Source organism: Oryzias latipes, chromosome 12, assembly GCF_053564925.1.
Source record: "Oryzias latipes strain Hd-rR chromosome 12, Olatipes_Hd-rR_3.1".
In the NCBI taxonomy this organism is placed as follows: Eukaryota; Metazoa; Chordata; class Actinopteri; order Beloniformes; family Adrianichthyidae; genus Oryzias; species Oryzias latipes.
The window spans coordinates 21,919,260-21,936,526 of NC_136248.1; the positions used below are offsets into that span (position 1 = coordinate 21,919,260).

Here is a 17,267-nt window from a genome sequence, read left to right on the forward strand (position 1 = left end):
GTATTTTAAGACAGCTGAGTCTGCTGTGTTCATTTTATCTATTTATCTGGTGCCTGTTTTTTTCATTTCCCGACAATGCCTTCTTAGCATGAAAAAGGAGAAACCACAAGAGTACCCAATCATTAAAAATGTCAGATGTTATTACCACTCTTGGCGATAATAACAGTTATTAGACAGCTTTCTTTTTTGAATGACTAATACTTTAACATGTGCTAATTGCGCTGCATTCAAGCTAACAAATTTACACCCTGCAGAGAAAGGCACATTGATTTTTTTTTATTTTGCAGTTTATGCAATGCAAAAGGTTCTGAAATCTATAGAGAAGACTGCAGATTATTTTCCAACTCAGACAATTCTACTGGTTTATTTCCACACGCTTTATATGGTGAGGGTATTTTTAAAAAAGGTTTTCATTCTATAAAGCGATTTGTAGGAGAAAACTTCTAATGAGCATTTTTATTGATATTCTACAATATAAAAACCTTAATACATTTTAAACATGTACATTTTTCCCCCCTTTTATATGTCAGAATTAAGAATGGTATTATTGTCCACTACTGCAGCAATGATAAATTTACATCAAATGTTCTGTAAAAGATTTCCCAGGGTTTCTGTGTTTATGTATCTGTTTCCTGTTCTCTCATTGGTGCAGTTACCAATCTGTCTGTTAGTCTTCCATCAGATGTTTCAGTATATTTTGTGTTTGTCTCTTTCCTGCCTCCTCAGATCCCAACAGGTGACAGCAGATGGTTGCTCTTACTATTCAAGGTTTATTCCTAATCTTCAATTCAAATAGATTTTTCCTTCTCAATATTGCCTTTTGTTTGTTCAGTATGGAGATAACACTAAAAACCATTTGTTGTAATGTTTGTCACTTATGTTGGTCATGAGCATACTATCAAAAACAATTTGTATTGAAAGTGAATTGACCAGATATCAGTAAAAAGCAGTGCTGTTGTTTATTTATTTATTTGTCTTTCTGTCTAGAGTTTTGAGACAATGTTTGTTGGGAAATAGGCCCTTTGCATTTCACAAAAAGCCTTTACACAATAGAAGTGCTATTTTTTTGATCAACTTGAGCTTGACAGGTTGTATCATGGCAAACAATCTAAAAAAAAATACCAATTATTGAATAGGCAATTTGGTTTGGCCACTTGGAGGCAGTGAAAGATGGGATAAAAGCTCCAAAAAGAACTTGTCAACTCATCAAAAACATTGCTTGCCTGTTAGATGGGACCAGAAAAAGTGGACAAAAAGCTGTTTTCTAGACCTTACAACTATCCTGATGAGATCAGCCCTATAACACCAAACCTTAGATCTGAAAGACATTGTAAAAGCTCCTTAGACTTATTCAGGAGGGTCAATCCGTTGACCTTTTATGTGCACGTTTTATGTGCAGATTGTCATAATAGCAACATAATGATTTGGGTGAATTGAAGGACGATGGTGATGAATGAAGAAAGCAAGAGCTTCTGCAACATCCACTGCACATCAGCAGGTTTTACTATAGTGCTCACCCGAGTGTTTGTGTGTGTTTTCAGAGTGATTGAAGTTTGATGGAATTTTTCCTTGCTCGAATGCTGATTCTGTACCAGATGGTGAGCTGACAAGCAAGAAATTAGACAGATGTATATCTTACCCTTGGCATCAGGCTATTGGAGGAGGGATGTAGAACAGGGTGGGGTGGTAGAATTGACAGACAAGGCTGGAGTCTCAACGAGAATTTCAGCACAGTATTTTTTATTACAAATTAAATTGATATTCTGTTTCCTATTTTTCAATAGTCTCTGCCCTGAAAAAAATTAGATAGCTGCATTTCCTTATTATAAACAAAAAACTTAAATTGTGTCTTGTGCACCTGGTTTTTAAATTTACGCTGGTCAATTATCGGAATCGTGTTGTTACCATTTTTAATTGTTGTATTGAAAGGTTTTGAAATCTAGACATATATTCACTTTAACTTTTTTTTTTTACTCTGAGTTTTAAAGGTCATGAATTTGAATAAAATATCTGCCAGAAACAACAAAGTTAGACTTTAGAGCTTTTGTGTATGAAAAATTTAAACACGGGTAATGGCCCCAAGTAGATGTCCTTCATTTTTTCTTTTTTTTTTGTGAACAGTATTTTGGTAAGAAATAAAAGTAAAACAATAAAATTTAACAGTAATTTATGTCAGCAATGCTATAAAAGATGAGTATGAAAATGCGTAAATCTATAGTAAATGGGCTGAACATGAATGTTTCCCTGGTGTAATTTTACTGCAATACTTTTGGTGTTTAAACCCTTTTGTTAGAATGCTTCTTTTATTTTAAATTTAGCCTTTCACACTGACATAATTTGTAAAAAGGTAATTTTAGTATGCTTAATGTTTCAATAATGTTTCTTTTAAACTTACCTGAGAAACTGTTTATGTTTAAATATTGTAAAAGAGTGTGTCCCCCATTGAATTCTAATCCCTATTTTAAGTCAAGGTCTGAAATTAGCCGAATTTAAGGAACTATGTTGTTAATAATAGAGTTCATTAGTTAAGTGTGACATTTATTATGACTTCTAATATAAGATAGGATAACATCTTTGTTACTCTGTTTTCGATTCAGAAAATTAGTGTGTGGAAATTAGACTTTTCGAAATTTGACCCTGTACTGCTAGTCAAACAGAGTTTGTTTTTGGCACATCGTGACAAACAGTTGAACAGTCTTCATCGCAGTTTAAACTGCATTGCTCCATGTTAAAATGAAAAGAAATATCAAAGGATAACATGTAAAAAGATATAAAAATCTTTGCTAGAATAAACTAATTTGTAAGGGAAACATACCACTATATCAAAGAAAAGGCTGTGCACACAAAATAAGAAACTAAGGCTGAATCCAAATTCATCCCCGAGCCGTCTGGCTCCTCCCTATTGCTCAAATTGTTTGGGCATTTAAAGCTGTCGTGGTGTCTGAAAGTGTTTTTCTTTTTTTTTTAGGGAGGAGCCATAGCGACTTAGAGATTGCCATTCATTAGCAGGTAGGTTGGTCCATGTTGTGCTTGTGGCGAGGAGGAGAAACCAATTTTATCACATGGGTGTGCTCTGAAGCACGGATGTTTACACTTAATTGTAAGAATTAAGTTTTTGTTTTTGCTTGACTTCTTAAAGTTATAAAAACCCATGTTGTTATGTATTTCCGAGCTCTGGCAGATACGTGCTAACGACAATGGCCGACAACTATTGATGACATCATCAAGCAGTAGTAATGTCCGAATTTGAAGACACTGGCTATGTCTGAATTCCTTCAAAATTCACTACATAGTGTACTGCTGAATCTGCAATTCCAAAATTGAGTGCCCTTAAAATTACCTTGAAGTATCTGCAAAAAAACAATGTTGCTCATTAGGGTACATTGGGGAATATAGAGCACAATGCATTGTGTTTGAACAATTCTGAAGAAAAAAAAAAGGACTTAAATGTATTTTTTTAATAAACGATCAACATTTTCATGATCACAACACAGCTGATTCATTAACAGTCACCATAAAATGCTCGTATTGGTTAGTTCTTCACTTTGTGAAATCAGTGACATCATGTACGCCGTTTAAAAAAAAATAAAAACAGAAGTGAACATGGTGTCCAAATTAAAATAAAATCCCTGGGATTAGATAGTCCTATGTACTTTGTTAGTTAGGGAGTATGGAGGGAATTCAGACAGAGCCACTATTTTTTCCATATCTCTCTGCTTGGAGGGATTAAGGTAGGGATAGGGAAGCAATTCATATTTAGCCTAATTTACCAAACAGGATTCTTAAGTAACACCTAAAAATATTTTTTGCACTCTGTTATATTACCTTGTAATAGTGTAATTATACTGCCACTTATAATGTAACTATCTACAAAGATATTGTAGACCCATATAGAGGTAACTTTGAAAGCGTGTTTATGAATCTTCAGCTATATACTATATATTTTTTTCTCATAAAAATATGAACAAGTCGATAACGCTCACCTCATGGCTGTTCTAATCCTCTTGCTCAATAATTTTCATTGAGCAATAGACTTTCAGACGTTATACAAGTCAATGGAGAGGATTTAAAGACTGATTACAGAGCAAGACCTGTGAAATACGTTTTATTGCATTAATGAATGTTGAAAGAGGCTTTTTACCCCCTTTCTCTTTATTCCACCATACTTACGAGCCTATAAATTACTCTTTTCACAAGATTTATACTGACTAAGCAAAGTGACTATTTGTCCTTTTTGTCACCTAAAGATTACCTCACAGATTGTGAATCAAGCACTTGTGTAAACAGACTACCATATCAGGAAAACCAGGTAAACTATCCTGCAAGAGCCAGTGCAATCATATCTATCTGTAACAATTGCTACTCCAAAAACAAAACAAAAAAAAGACATATTCCCATATTTAGGAATTCGACAATGACCCTAAAACACAGAATGACCTTAAAATTAAAATGTGTGCTGCTTGTCTTATCCAACTCGTTGCCACACTCCGTAAGAGTGCAGTGCAGCAGATCATAAAAAACAGAGTGTAACGTAAAAACATTAAAGGCGCAGTAAAAAGACCAAAGTGGGCCAAGGGGGACTTAGAGGATTTGGATTATTAAGCAGAACACAACAATGGAACCCCACAAGGACTAGAATATATCACAGTCCGCAGTCAGGAAACCACAATTCTGGAACGCTCTTTTTAATTGTCGTCTGTTGTCAAGAAAGTCATCTACCCAAGTACATGTGACACAATGCACTTGAGATTATACATTTATTTTTCTTTGGAACACGAAAGGTAGCCCTACGCTTCCTATTCCCAAGAACTATTGCCAGAGATTTTAATTTTGGGGTTATTTTGTTCTATTTCAAAATTTGTGTTTGTTTTATTTGGAGAAATTCATATTGGTAAACTGCAAAACTGCTGAATTACGATACAGTTTCTAATTTTAAATTCCTGTTGGATCACTCTTATACAATATCTTGTATTTGTGTGGATTTTTGCTGGTGCTATTGCTCCCACTTACCCACCCTGTGCAGATCAAACATACTGTACGTGTTAAATTAAATTACAATTCTACTGTACGTTAAATGAAGGGGGAAATATTAGCTTGAATGGCTAATCTCCCTTTGCGGGTTGATAAAATACCACTTTAAGCCACATCACCTGATTCCAGTAGGATGGACTCTCATAATACTACACACAGGATGAAATCTCTGAAAAAAATGCCTCTAATTGGGCACCTAAATACAAAAAGAACACACTTGTCCAACTGTTTCCAGGATGCCTGTATGTTTTAATCATGTTGGTCATATTGTTCCACTTTTAGAGATGACCTTTCAAATGTGCATACTGCCTTGAAACCTCTCATTAAAACTATATAGAATTTTTTGTTTTTTGATTAAACAGGTTTATATTTCATAGGAAGAAATCAGGAAGATGTTGTGATTTGGATCTAATCAGCATAACTTCACAGTTATGGTACAGTTCAATGAAAACCGAGAAAACACATGCAGACATTCACTATACAATTAAACCAATTATTTACTAAGTTCATTAAATGTATAACAGCACATGGGGTACTCATTATTTCTATAATTCCTTGCAATAAGTCAAAAGAGGTTGTGTGTTCTCGCTTCAGTTTTTTTATTCTTTTTTTTTTTTTTTTGATCCCAGAGTGTTCTTTGAAACCTCACGACGTGTCTGAGTGTCATTTATACTTGCAAAAGCGAGGCAAATTAAAAGCTGGTTTGAAAGCTGTGAGATAATGAAAACAATAAGATGGGTGAGTGGTACTGAAAAGAGTACTGTAAGGTTCAACTGTCTTCATTACCCATCTCCTCTGCTGAGCTTTCCTAATCTGCCCATCACCTGACATTTTCTTAATGACTTGCTATTTATGGCCACATAGAAATGAAGAGACGTGCTCATCAGTAATTTTCCAATCCTTGTGGTGGAGGCTCTCTGTGGACATTTTTAATATCTAGTTTTTAACTAGTGCATTGCTGCACTATTAGGATTGTGGAGACCAAAGTTGCACGTAGTAGCACATTTGTCTTTATAATAGGGTTTTAACAAACTTTAAAAAGATGATGAGGATTTTTTTTTCAATGATTCATCAATACATTTTGTAAAAATTGCTTCAGGCTCTTTAAATTATTAAATAAAAAGCTCAAAACTTTGTTAGATAAAAATGTTCAGTGACATCTTGCAAATGCTAAATGCTTCACCTCGGATGACGCTCAGTTGACTGAATTATGAAATGAGAGACAGGATCATTGTGGGATGTCGCTGGCACTCTACCAAGATCCCACAGCACTGCAGCATCATCAGGAACTGTGCATATTGATTGCTGGTGTAAATCTGCCCGGACTAACTGTATGAATAGGTGACCTTGTGACGGATGCAGAAGTAACCCCCACCCCCCAACACACACACATCCCATCATCCTGTGCTGTGGGAACGCATTTACTTACACACATCACGCATGAAGGAATCCAGCGCACAGTCAGCCGAACAGTCAAACGCCACACTTACACAGTCCTGATAACAGACTGATGTCCACACACACACATAGGAAGCAACATTAATTCCTCATCATACTTTTTTTTAGTGCAATCACATCTTTCTGCAAAGAGACACTTGCTCGTAAAACTGACCTTTACTTTCTTTTTCAACCGTTAAATGCATACCCTTTTTCTCCTTGACACTGGACATAGCACTGGGGTTCAACTGAACAAAAAAAAAACATATACATGGAATGTCATGTACTTCCATAAGGAAAATATAATCCTATTCACCACAGGACTTGACCTAGTTATAAAAATACATTGAGAATGAAGAAGAGCTAAATACCTTTTTTCTAATTTCAACATGATCTGTGAGGCATCTTCTCCTTTTTTATTGGAATTTTCAATATGATGGAACAAAGACTGGTTTTTATAGTTCTGCACAAGCATGCTAGCATGCTACTCTTTTTTTTCTATTATCAAGAAAGATCTGCAATACTTTCATTGAGATAAAAGATGTACAGCTGAAAATCCTCTCCAGACCACCCATGATCTCATTACATTATAACCTCCAGCCGGTTGGAAAGCTGCTTATTTGCTTGTTCGTCTGAGTAGTACATGGATGCTTGCAAGATCTCTCATATTTACGAACCAAAAAATTGAATGGCAGAGAAAATATAAAAAAAAAACGTATCTAAAAATTTAATTGGCGTGTAGAAGTCTATGTCTAGATATAAGTTAAATATCAATCCGAAAGGCATCAAGATCTCTTTTGGATTGATATTTAACCTTTTGAAGTTTATGGAAAACAGAAAGTAACTAAGATGAAATGAAGCCACTCTGTAAACAGTTGTGGCTCCATATTTCTAAAATCAGGATTTATTCGGCACAAAGGATCTTTGATATTGAGAAGGTAATTCCTCAACGTGCTGACTGTTGTAGGATATAACTGAAATTTGTTCAACAACAAATCCTTGGTTTCATCCAAAGCCTGGATAATGTATGCAGCTTGCACAGCATGTCGAACCTGTTGGAGTCCAATAACAGTCAAACAGTTGTTTGTAATTCTGCTGGGTGAAAAAAGGAAACTGTACTTGTAATGAGGAAGGCTTTGCAGCACGCTTGCTTTAATGCCTGATGCCATCAAAGACTGATTACTATATGCCCTGCTGATTGTCCTGATGTTCACTTACTCTTCTGCTACCTAATAAATTGCCGGTATTTAATGAAGCTACACCTGATGAAATTTAACATGACCTTGTTTATACTTTCTTTATTTTTTTTAAAAATTGACAAAATACTACTTTCGTATATTAAAACTGTAGATATGGTAATTTTAGCCTTTAAATTGTAAATTATGCTTTTTGTTAAGAACTTTCTGCTTTAGAATCCACTGAAATTACACTAATTGCGTAAACGGTTGAAGAGTTACATTAGTCCAAAGAATGTTACCACTGGAGCTACAGCTCTATTGTTAAAGGGTTTATCTTTTTTATTTATTTATTTATTTATTTTTCATTTGACAATGTTATTCCTATCCAAACAATTGTTTGGTGTTGGCCTTTCTGTGCTCCATAGCGATGTGGAATTACAGGTTCAAGCAGCCGCTTCCAATTAAAAGTCTATGTATAAACACGTAAATGCATGTTTTGGGCTCCCGTGTTCAAAAGTCTTGCGATCATGGTTAGTTACACAAGTTTTTCTGGTAAGGTGCAGGACTGTCATGCAGGAAACCCGGGTTCGATTCCCAGGGCGGAATGAACAATTAATGGTAATGGAAAAATGGCAATGGAAATGGGGCAATTACCATAACAATGACGGGCAATTAACATCACTCAGTGAGGGTCCTTGGGCAAGACCCTTAACGCTAATGCCTACCTCACAACATGAGAGACAATGAACCACATGTCATGCCGGCTCAGACGTCGCCCGGCCAAACAAGGTCTGCGTCAGGTGCTGAGGGACCAGAGCACCCTGATGGAAAGTGGGCTACTGGAACAAGACGGAAATGGACTAGATGTGAGAACAAGGTTCTGTTAGAATGCTACTAGTCGAGTAATCCCACCCAGAGGGGTTACATGCAGAGAATGTGGAATGAATGGATGCTTCAAAACCCACAATCAATGCTAACTGCTAAACAACTGGTAGCCCAGTGCTCTAACATCCACAAACGGCAAATCCTATCCCCACTTGAGATTGGAGCGATACAATACAATGCCACGGGGGAGCCAGAACAACAGGTCAGTGAGGAGGTTATACCACACTCCCACCCTGAGATTGGGTACACAGCCCCAACAACCACAATTCCGCTGAGCGAGGCAGCAACTTACCTGAAAGACAAGATCATGTCTACAATGAACACTAGGCAACCCCAACACCAGCTACAACGGTTAAGTGATGGACCGCCTGAAAGTCTACTGGAAACTGTGAATGAAGCATTGAGGGCAATTCCTACACAACCATCACAGAAACAAATGAACTGGTTTAAATTTCAGCAGCAGTGATCATTGAGATGCTCGGCTATAAGACCATGGAAGAAAACAGTACCCACCATGGAAGCAACGGTTAGAGGCCAAAATCAAGGCTACTCGGAAGGATGTGAGTAGGCTGACAGAGGCTCAAAGAGGTACAATGAGAAAGCAAGTACCTAAGAGATACAGCCAGATGCCCATACCTGAAGCACTGGAAACTCCCAAACAAAGGCTCCTAGCCTTGAGCAGCCGCCTAAAGAGGTACACAAGAGACAATAAAGCCAGACGAATAAACAGGCTCTTCGCAACTCAACCTGCAAAAGTGTACGCTCAGTGGCAGGGTCAAAACAGCCGAGCAGACCCACCAAGGCTGGAAACTGAACAGAACTGGAAAAGTATATGGGAGAAAGAGACAGCACATAACAGCAATGCCCAGTGGCTGGTCTCTCTGAGAAAAGAACATAGCAACCTCCCTGAACAGAATCCAGTAACCATCACAGTGGCAGACATCCAAAAAAAGTCTCAGGTATGAAGAACTGGATAGCACCGGGCCCTGACATGATACATGCCTACTGGCTAAAGAAGCTTACCGCACTCCACGAGCGCCTGGCAGCACAAATGAACCAGCTGCTAAGAGATGGGACTCACCCCGAATGGCTAACAGAAGGGCGAACGATCCTGGTCCAGAAGGACCCCTTAAAGGGTGCAGTCCCATCCAACTACCAGCCAATAACCTGTCTCTCCACAACATGGAAGCTCATGTCAGGCATCATTGCAACCAAGATAAATAGGCACATGGATCAATTCATGACCAACACACAGAAGGGCATTGGTAGAGACTCCAGAGGAGCCAAACACCAACTCCTGGTCGACAGAACAGTCGCTCAAGACTGCAAGTCACGACACACCAACCTGTGCACAGCCTGGATTGATTACAAGAAGGCCTATGACTCAATGCCACACACATGGATCACTGAATGCTTGGAGCTGTACAACATCAACAGGACTCTAAGAGCCTTCATAGGAAACTCAATGAAGTTGTGGAAAACCACCCTTGAAGCCAGTGGGAAGCCACTTGCACAAGTGTCCATCAAATCAGGGATATACCAAGGTGATACTCTGTCCCCACTGCTGTTCTGCATAGGTCTGAACCCCCTCAGCCAAATAATCAACAAGACTGGCTATGGATACCAACTCAGAATTGGGGCCAACATCAGTCACCTCCTCTACATGGATGACATCAAGCTATATGCTAAGAGCGAACGTGACATTGACTCCCTGATCCACACCACCAGGATCTACAGTACTGACATTGGGATGTCATTCGGGCTCGAGAAATGCAGCCGGATGGTGACAAAGAGAAGCAAGGTAGTCCACACAGGAGGGGTCTCACTCCCAGAAGGAACAATAGCAGACATCGAGGACAGTTACAAGTACCTTGGAATTCCGCAGGCAAATGGCAACCTCGAGCAGTCAACAAGGAAAGCTGCAACAGCTAAATACCTCCAACGAGTAAGGCAAGTCCTGAGAAGCCAGCTCAATGGCAAAAATAAGACCCGGGCAATAAACAGCTACGCACTGCCAGTTATCAGATACCCTGCAGGAATAATAAGATGGCCAAAGGAAGAGATACAGACCACGGATGTTAAACACGAAAGCTCCTCACCATGCAAGGAGGGTTCCACCCCAAATCCAGCACCCTGTGACTGTATGCTAGCCGCAAGGAAGGAGGCCGAGGACTAGTGAGCGTAGAAGCCACTATCCAGGATGAAACATCCAAGATGCATGAGTACATCAAGCTCAAGGTCCCAACTGACAGTGTGCTCAGTGAATGTCTCAGGCGATGGAGAGCAGAGGATACAGTGCTGTAGGACAGATCCTCATGGGAGGACAAACCCCTGCATGGGATGTATCACCGGACCATAACTGAAGTGGCTGATTTGAAGAAGTCCTACCAATGGCTAAAAAAGGGCTGGCCTACAGGACAGCACTGAAGCGCTTATCCTGGCAGCTCAGGAACAAGCCCTGAGCACCAGAGCGATAGAGGCTCAGATCTACCACACACAAGACCCAAGATGTAGGCTGTGCAAAGAGGCGCCTGAAACAATCCAGCACATTACTGCAAGATGTAAGATGCTGGCAGGTAAAGCATACATAGAGCGCCACAATCAAGTGGCTGGAATAATATACAGGGACATGTGTCTAGAATATGGACTGGAAACCCCAAAGTCAAAATGGGAAACACCTCCGAAGGTTGTAGAGAATGAGAGGGCAAAGATCCTGTGGGACTTCCAGATCCAGACTGATAGGATGGTAATGGCGAACCAACCAGACATTGTAGTGGTGGATAAAGAACAGAGGAAAGCCGTTGTGATAGATGTGGCAGTGCCAAGCGATGGGAACATCAGGAAAAAGGAACATGAAAAACTGGAGAAATACCAGGGACTCAGAGAAGAACTGGAGAAAGCCTGGAAAGGGAAGGTGACAGTGGTGCCTGTGGTAATTGGAGCACTCGGGGCAGTAATCCCCAAGTTGGAGGAGTGGCTACAACAGATACCTGTAAAGACCTCAGACCTCTCAGTCCAGAAAAGCGCAGTGCTAGGAACAGCTAAGATACTTCGCAGGACCCTCAAGCTCCCAGGCCTCTGGCAGAGGACCCTAGCTTGGAGGAGAAACCACCCGCGGAGGGTGAGAGGGGCGTTTTTTATTTTTTTAATATATATATATATATATATATATATATATATATATATATATATATATATACAACTTATAAAACTTAAATGAATTGATTGAATTAAACAGTGTGGACTTGCAATACATAACATACATTCAGTTATCATGACACCGAGTCTAACTTCAGATCTTGCAATATTGGGTTGGAATAGGAGTCCTAAAAAAAATCATCACCCTCTCCTTCCCTCTCACTCATGGTGCAGAAAGAACTAAATAAATCCGTCCAGACAGGCAAAGGGAATGATATCCCACAATTCCTTGTGCTGCCAATCTAACAGCAGCACCAAAGTTACACCTACTTTATTGAATTAATTTGAATGAAAGTAAAAGAATTATTTCTGGTAACTGTTGTTTTTAGGTTGACTGAAATAAAAAAAAAGTATTATCTTAACTGAAGCAAATAATTAAGATAGATCAATGTGATAAAGTTTATCTTTCCAAAATTCAAATGTGGTCTTATTACCCTCTCATGGTGGAAAAAGTATTATCTGAGCTTCTTTATCCACTAAATCATCTTCAAATGGACACGCCGTGCTGCTTCACCTCTCTGAAAACAAACTAACCTTCAACTAAACCTGCTCCAAACCGGGTTGTATTCAGAGCATGAGTTGCTATGGGAACTAAGCATACCCTGTCACAAACCTCATTTTTTGGAACCGAAAGCTGAGGTTATCCGCTTCCTTAGCCTCAAATTTACCATGGTAACTCGCATAACCTGCTTTTTGGAATATCCCCCAAGCCTTCTCCAACTCTGCACTAGTAAACAGTAACAAAACAAAAAGAGGAATCTCCTCCCTGCTTGTCCAACACCGCATGCTCAAGAATATTTGCTTGCTGTGTTCTTGAACGTGTGTCACATGTATGGTCTGTCCGTAGCTCAACAGCCTTCTGTGAAGTTTCTAACCATGTTCAAACATTAGTGGATGTACAACAAATCTCAGTGTTTTGTTTTTCTTCCTTCCCTGTAGTAAATGAATCTTCAGATGTAGCTTTGCACATGCTGTAGTTATGAAATTATGAGTAGGGGTTATTTCTGCACTTATGTTAAAGTTGTAAACATTGAATTATTAATGCTTCAGTTTTTTGCACATGCAATTAAGATCCATTGACACTCTTTTGAAACTGTAGGGAGAAAATATTCATTTGAAAAAAAATGACATCCTTACCTCTGGTGATGATTGGTTTGAGCCTTACTAGCACAAATTAGGGATTGCTGGGTAGGGCCCAAAAAAAAAAACTGCTTTTTTTATGGGAACATAATACTGCTGCTCTATGCGTGCCGCTATATGTGTGCTGTAAAATTATTCCATTTTCTTACATTTTCTTACATGTGTGTAACTTTAATCACATGTTGAAAAAATAATGTTTGATATAAAAAATAACACACAATGAGCTTGTCCAAATGTTATTTTTCCCATGTTTTTATTTCAATGTGTAGGTTAGACAAATATGTTGTTACCCCATTTTGCCATGTATATTATAAGTTTCCAAATGCTGGCTAATACAAACTGCACAAATTGCTAATAAATATTGAAGCAAGTACTTTTTTTTTGTTTAATATTTCTAAAAAAGTAAACATTGGAGTCTTTAAACATTAAGCAGTTGCTTCACAAAGTAAAATATTAGTTGTATTTAAAAATACTTTTTACTGAACTTTTTACTAACATATTTGTTCCTTAAGATGAGTTGTTACTAGATTTAATTACCATCGCTAGCCTGAAAATACATCAGTGAAGGAGCCCATATTGCTCCAAGTCTGTCTAAAGCATTCATAGTTGTCAAAGCCACCCATGCAATACAAAAAAAAAAAAAACTTAAACACTCCTACACCAGCACAGATGATGGCTTTTCAACACCGAACTGATAACAAGCTGACGTTTTTTGTGTCTGTGTGTGTCTATGTGAACGCCTCAAGTGTACGGAAACACACTTGATATTATCCTAAGGCTGACAATTATCACTGCTTTCAGAGTATAATTTGATGAAGGAATGCATATTTTAATGAATGTAGTGTTAAAAAAAGAGTGAAGTTGTTCAGCAGTTTTAATAACTGCACCGGTGGGTTTGGTGTGCAGCTATTTGCATACATTTACCTATTAATTTCTGCACATGGACCATTGCAGCAGATAAAAATCCCTCTTTCTTTGATCCTCGAGGGGACTCAAGTGAAACATCTTAAATTGCTTTATCTATCCATTATCTTTGCCCACTTCATCTTGCTAAGGATAAGGAGAGAGCTGGAATTCATCCCAGCTGGCAGCACACTACAAGTGGGAGCCACACTGGACACGTTACCAGCCTATTAAAAAGACATAGTCACACACTGTTAAAATTACCAACCTGCCACGGATGCTGACATTTTACCTTATGATACTAAATTCAAGGGGATATTTTCACATCATAAATGAATTTACAATGTAGCAACAACTGCTATTTAAAGAAGTAGTAAAGAAAAAAATAAAACAAAATTATCCCTTTGACTGTACAGAATCAGAATCCTTTATTGTCAACGCACAGAGTACATCGAAATTGTAGCTCTAATGCATATATATTATTTATTCATTTTTACTTCAACTTGCTTACAGACAGGAAATGTCTGAAATATTTTTGCTGTATTGACAAATGTTTTTCATGCTGATTGTAAGTTTGCACTCCAAAGCAGGTCTCACAGCCATAATGGATCAATATTGGAGGAGCAGAGCCTTTGTTCTCTGTGTTTATAGATCCATGTTTTTTGATGGAGCTTGCCTCCACTGCCCATTCTGATCGCTGTCTGTCTGCCGCCAACGTGACCGGAGAGCTGGAATTTATGCTGCCTTTATTTATAGAGCAGAAATACGGGAAAGTACAGCATTTTCATATTATTTATGGTCATACAGGATCTGATAAGAGAAAAAAAAACGTTCACATTTTTCTAAAGGGTACAATTATCAATAAAATGTAATCAAGGTGCGTTATATTATTTTCTTGTTTTCTTTTCCAACACTATCAAACAATTAACTACTTTCTGTCATAGTATCTTACAGCTGTAGAAAGTATACATCTGTTTGTAAAGCATGCTTTTCACTTTTTAATAACACAAGAAGACCAAATAAAAATGAAAGCTGATCTTACTGTTCCGGCCCTTGAGTGTCTGCATTTGTTTATGTGTTTATACATGATTGAGTATGTGCATGTGAGTGTATTTAAGTGTTCCAGGAGGTCCAGCAAGAACTTGAATAACGCCTGACCCAATGCTAAATGTTCTAGGATACCATAAGAGAGCTGACAACATCCCGCGACAGTGTTGGTTCAATTTTGGACTTACCTTTGCAATCTTGGATTTTCTTTTTGAACCTTGTTTTAGGAACCAGTAAGGTAGCATCATTTTGATAGTCCACTTTAGGGTGTTACTCCATAACATGAAGACAGTGACTTTTTTTAAGCTTATTTATATTTACATGTTATTATATGCTTAGTTTATTTTAGTTTAACCAACAAAATGTTAAAAGCACACTTTGAACAAAGCACGCATTTTCTTTAGTTGTATTTTTTATTTTTTTACGCTGAGTAACATCCCCAAAATTACTTTGTTCTTGCTTTCGCATGATAGTAAATTTATTTATAAGTTACTGCTCATTAAACACTTAAATTGCATAGTAATACCCCCAATTTGATATATATATATATATATATATATATATATATATATATATATATATATATATATATATATATATATATATATAAAATGCTATATATATATATATATACTAAATGCTACTGATAGAGTGAGGTGGAAAAGGATGATTCGCTGTGGCGACCCCTGATGGGAAAAGCCGAAAGAGAAAGAAGATATAAAATGCTACTCCCTCTCTGTGGCTGTGTACTGGCAATTGCATGTACAAGGACGTTCTAACTTCAAATGTAAATAAGAAGTCCAGTCCATTTAGCTTATTGTATTTGTATTCATGTTGTTGGAATATCTTCCTCTTATTTATGTTTAATTAATTTTCTGCTCTAATTTAGCACCAGTTACTGCAAAAAACTTGTAGCTGGTGAAGGTCACACTTACCAACAGTGGCCATAAATATATTCTGATTCTTGTGCTTAACGGTAACCTTTAACTAACATCCTTTCACAGCTTTGGTATAAAGCTAGTGCCCACTACACTAGGTCAGGAACAAAAGCATAGAATTCTATTCCTCTGCATTAAAACTCTTTAAAAGTATCCAGAGCTGTAGTGGTCTCTTTACATGCGTGGCTATGCTGAACTAGTCCTTACTAGGTCACAAGTACACACACATTAACACGGCCACCTATGTCTTTTGTCATTTTTATGTCTTTTGCAAACTGAATAAATTATTTGTACCATAAAAATGCAATATTTCAGTAATGAACATTAGTTGATATAGCAATCACAAATTAATTACCTATTCATTGATAACCTGACTAAAACCCTCTCTTTTCCACATATGCTTGCAATCCATCAGTTTTTAAAAGCAGAAAGGCAGTCCACTCAGCTTTGCAGATGCATGCGTGCCTCTGTGTGTGCCTCCCCCCTTTTAATGCCCCTTGCGTTGCTTTCCCAAGAAACTGACTCAGCATCAGCCACTGTCAGGTCTGCTTAATTTTGTCATGCTTGACTTCACGCTACCTGAAGTCTCATCTGCCAAAGAAGCTTAATCCACTTGTCACTCACAACAACAAAAAGCTGGAAAGGTGCTGCTTGAATGTAGACTGCGTTGTTCTGGGTTGGCAAATCACGGAATGGGTATACTTGAGATTTTTGTGTTCAGGTGTGATAGAACAGGTGCACGGCAGCAGCTGTGACAACAGGGATGTTGTTGTGAACAAAAGTGTCTTCTGTTCTTCCTAAATTAAATCCAACAATGTTATCTAATGCTTTTAAAAATTAAATGAAGTGTAAGGCAGCAGCAGGGCCCACAGGGAAAAAAAAAAAGTTTTAAAACTGCCTGCCAAATATCTTTTACAAAGTACAGAAGTAACTCTTGTGGAAATGTTAAAAAATGCTTTTTATCAATGCATGTTTTTGCCAGACCGAGTAAAAAAGATGGGTGCTAGGTTGGGCATTTTATACCCTGGGATGGAGTGCATGAAAAGCAAGCAGGCACAAATGAGCATCCTTCCTGTGGATGCTTGGAGACACTTAGAGGAGAAATCAATTAAAGGCGGTTTTCTTGGATCTCTGAAACTTGTATGTGTTCAATATGCCTCCAGGATGCCTGCAGTCCTGTTGATTTTCTTTCCAAAAACTGTCTCTTTGATTAGAGGGCCATACTGTAGCTGGAAGCATCAAAGTAATTGAACGGTGCATCTTTAAAATGGATGAGTAGATACATAAATCTAGCATTAATTTATAATTCAGGTGGGCTTTTAATTGCTGGCATTTCTGTCATATAAATAATTACTTTTGTATCTGACATCTGTTATCATTTTACCTTATTACCAAAGTCAGTTGTTTGAAGATTTTGTGTTGTGATGTTGACCTAAAAAACTGCTTAATTATTACGATTATGTAAATAAGAAATCTGTGAAAATGATTACCCCCATGTTTTTACAAGTGA

The 17,267-nt window shown here is 37.9% G+C and overlaps 1 protein-coding gene across 1 annotated transcript in view; it reads right to left on the bottom strand.

Moving 5' to 3' along the window:
- The window catches only part of brinp1 (bone morphogenetic protein/retinoic acid inducible neural-specific 1), a 143,014-nt gene that overhangs the window by 48,269 nt on the left and 77,478 nt on the right, over positions 1 to 17,267 (bottom strand). The window lies entirely within an intron of this gene.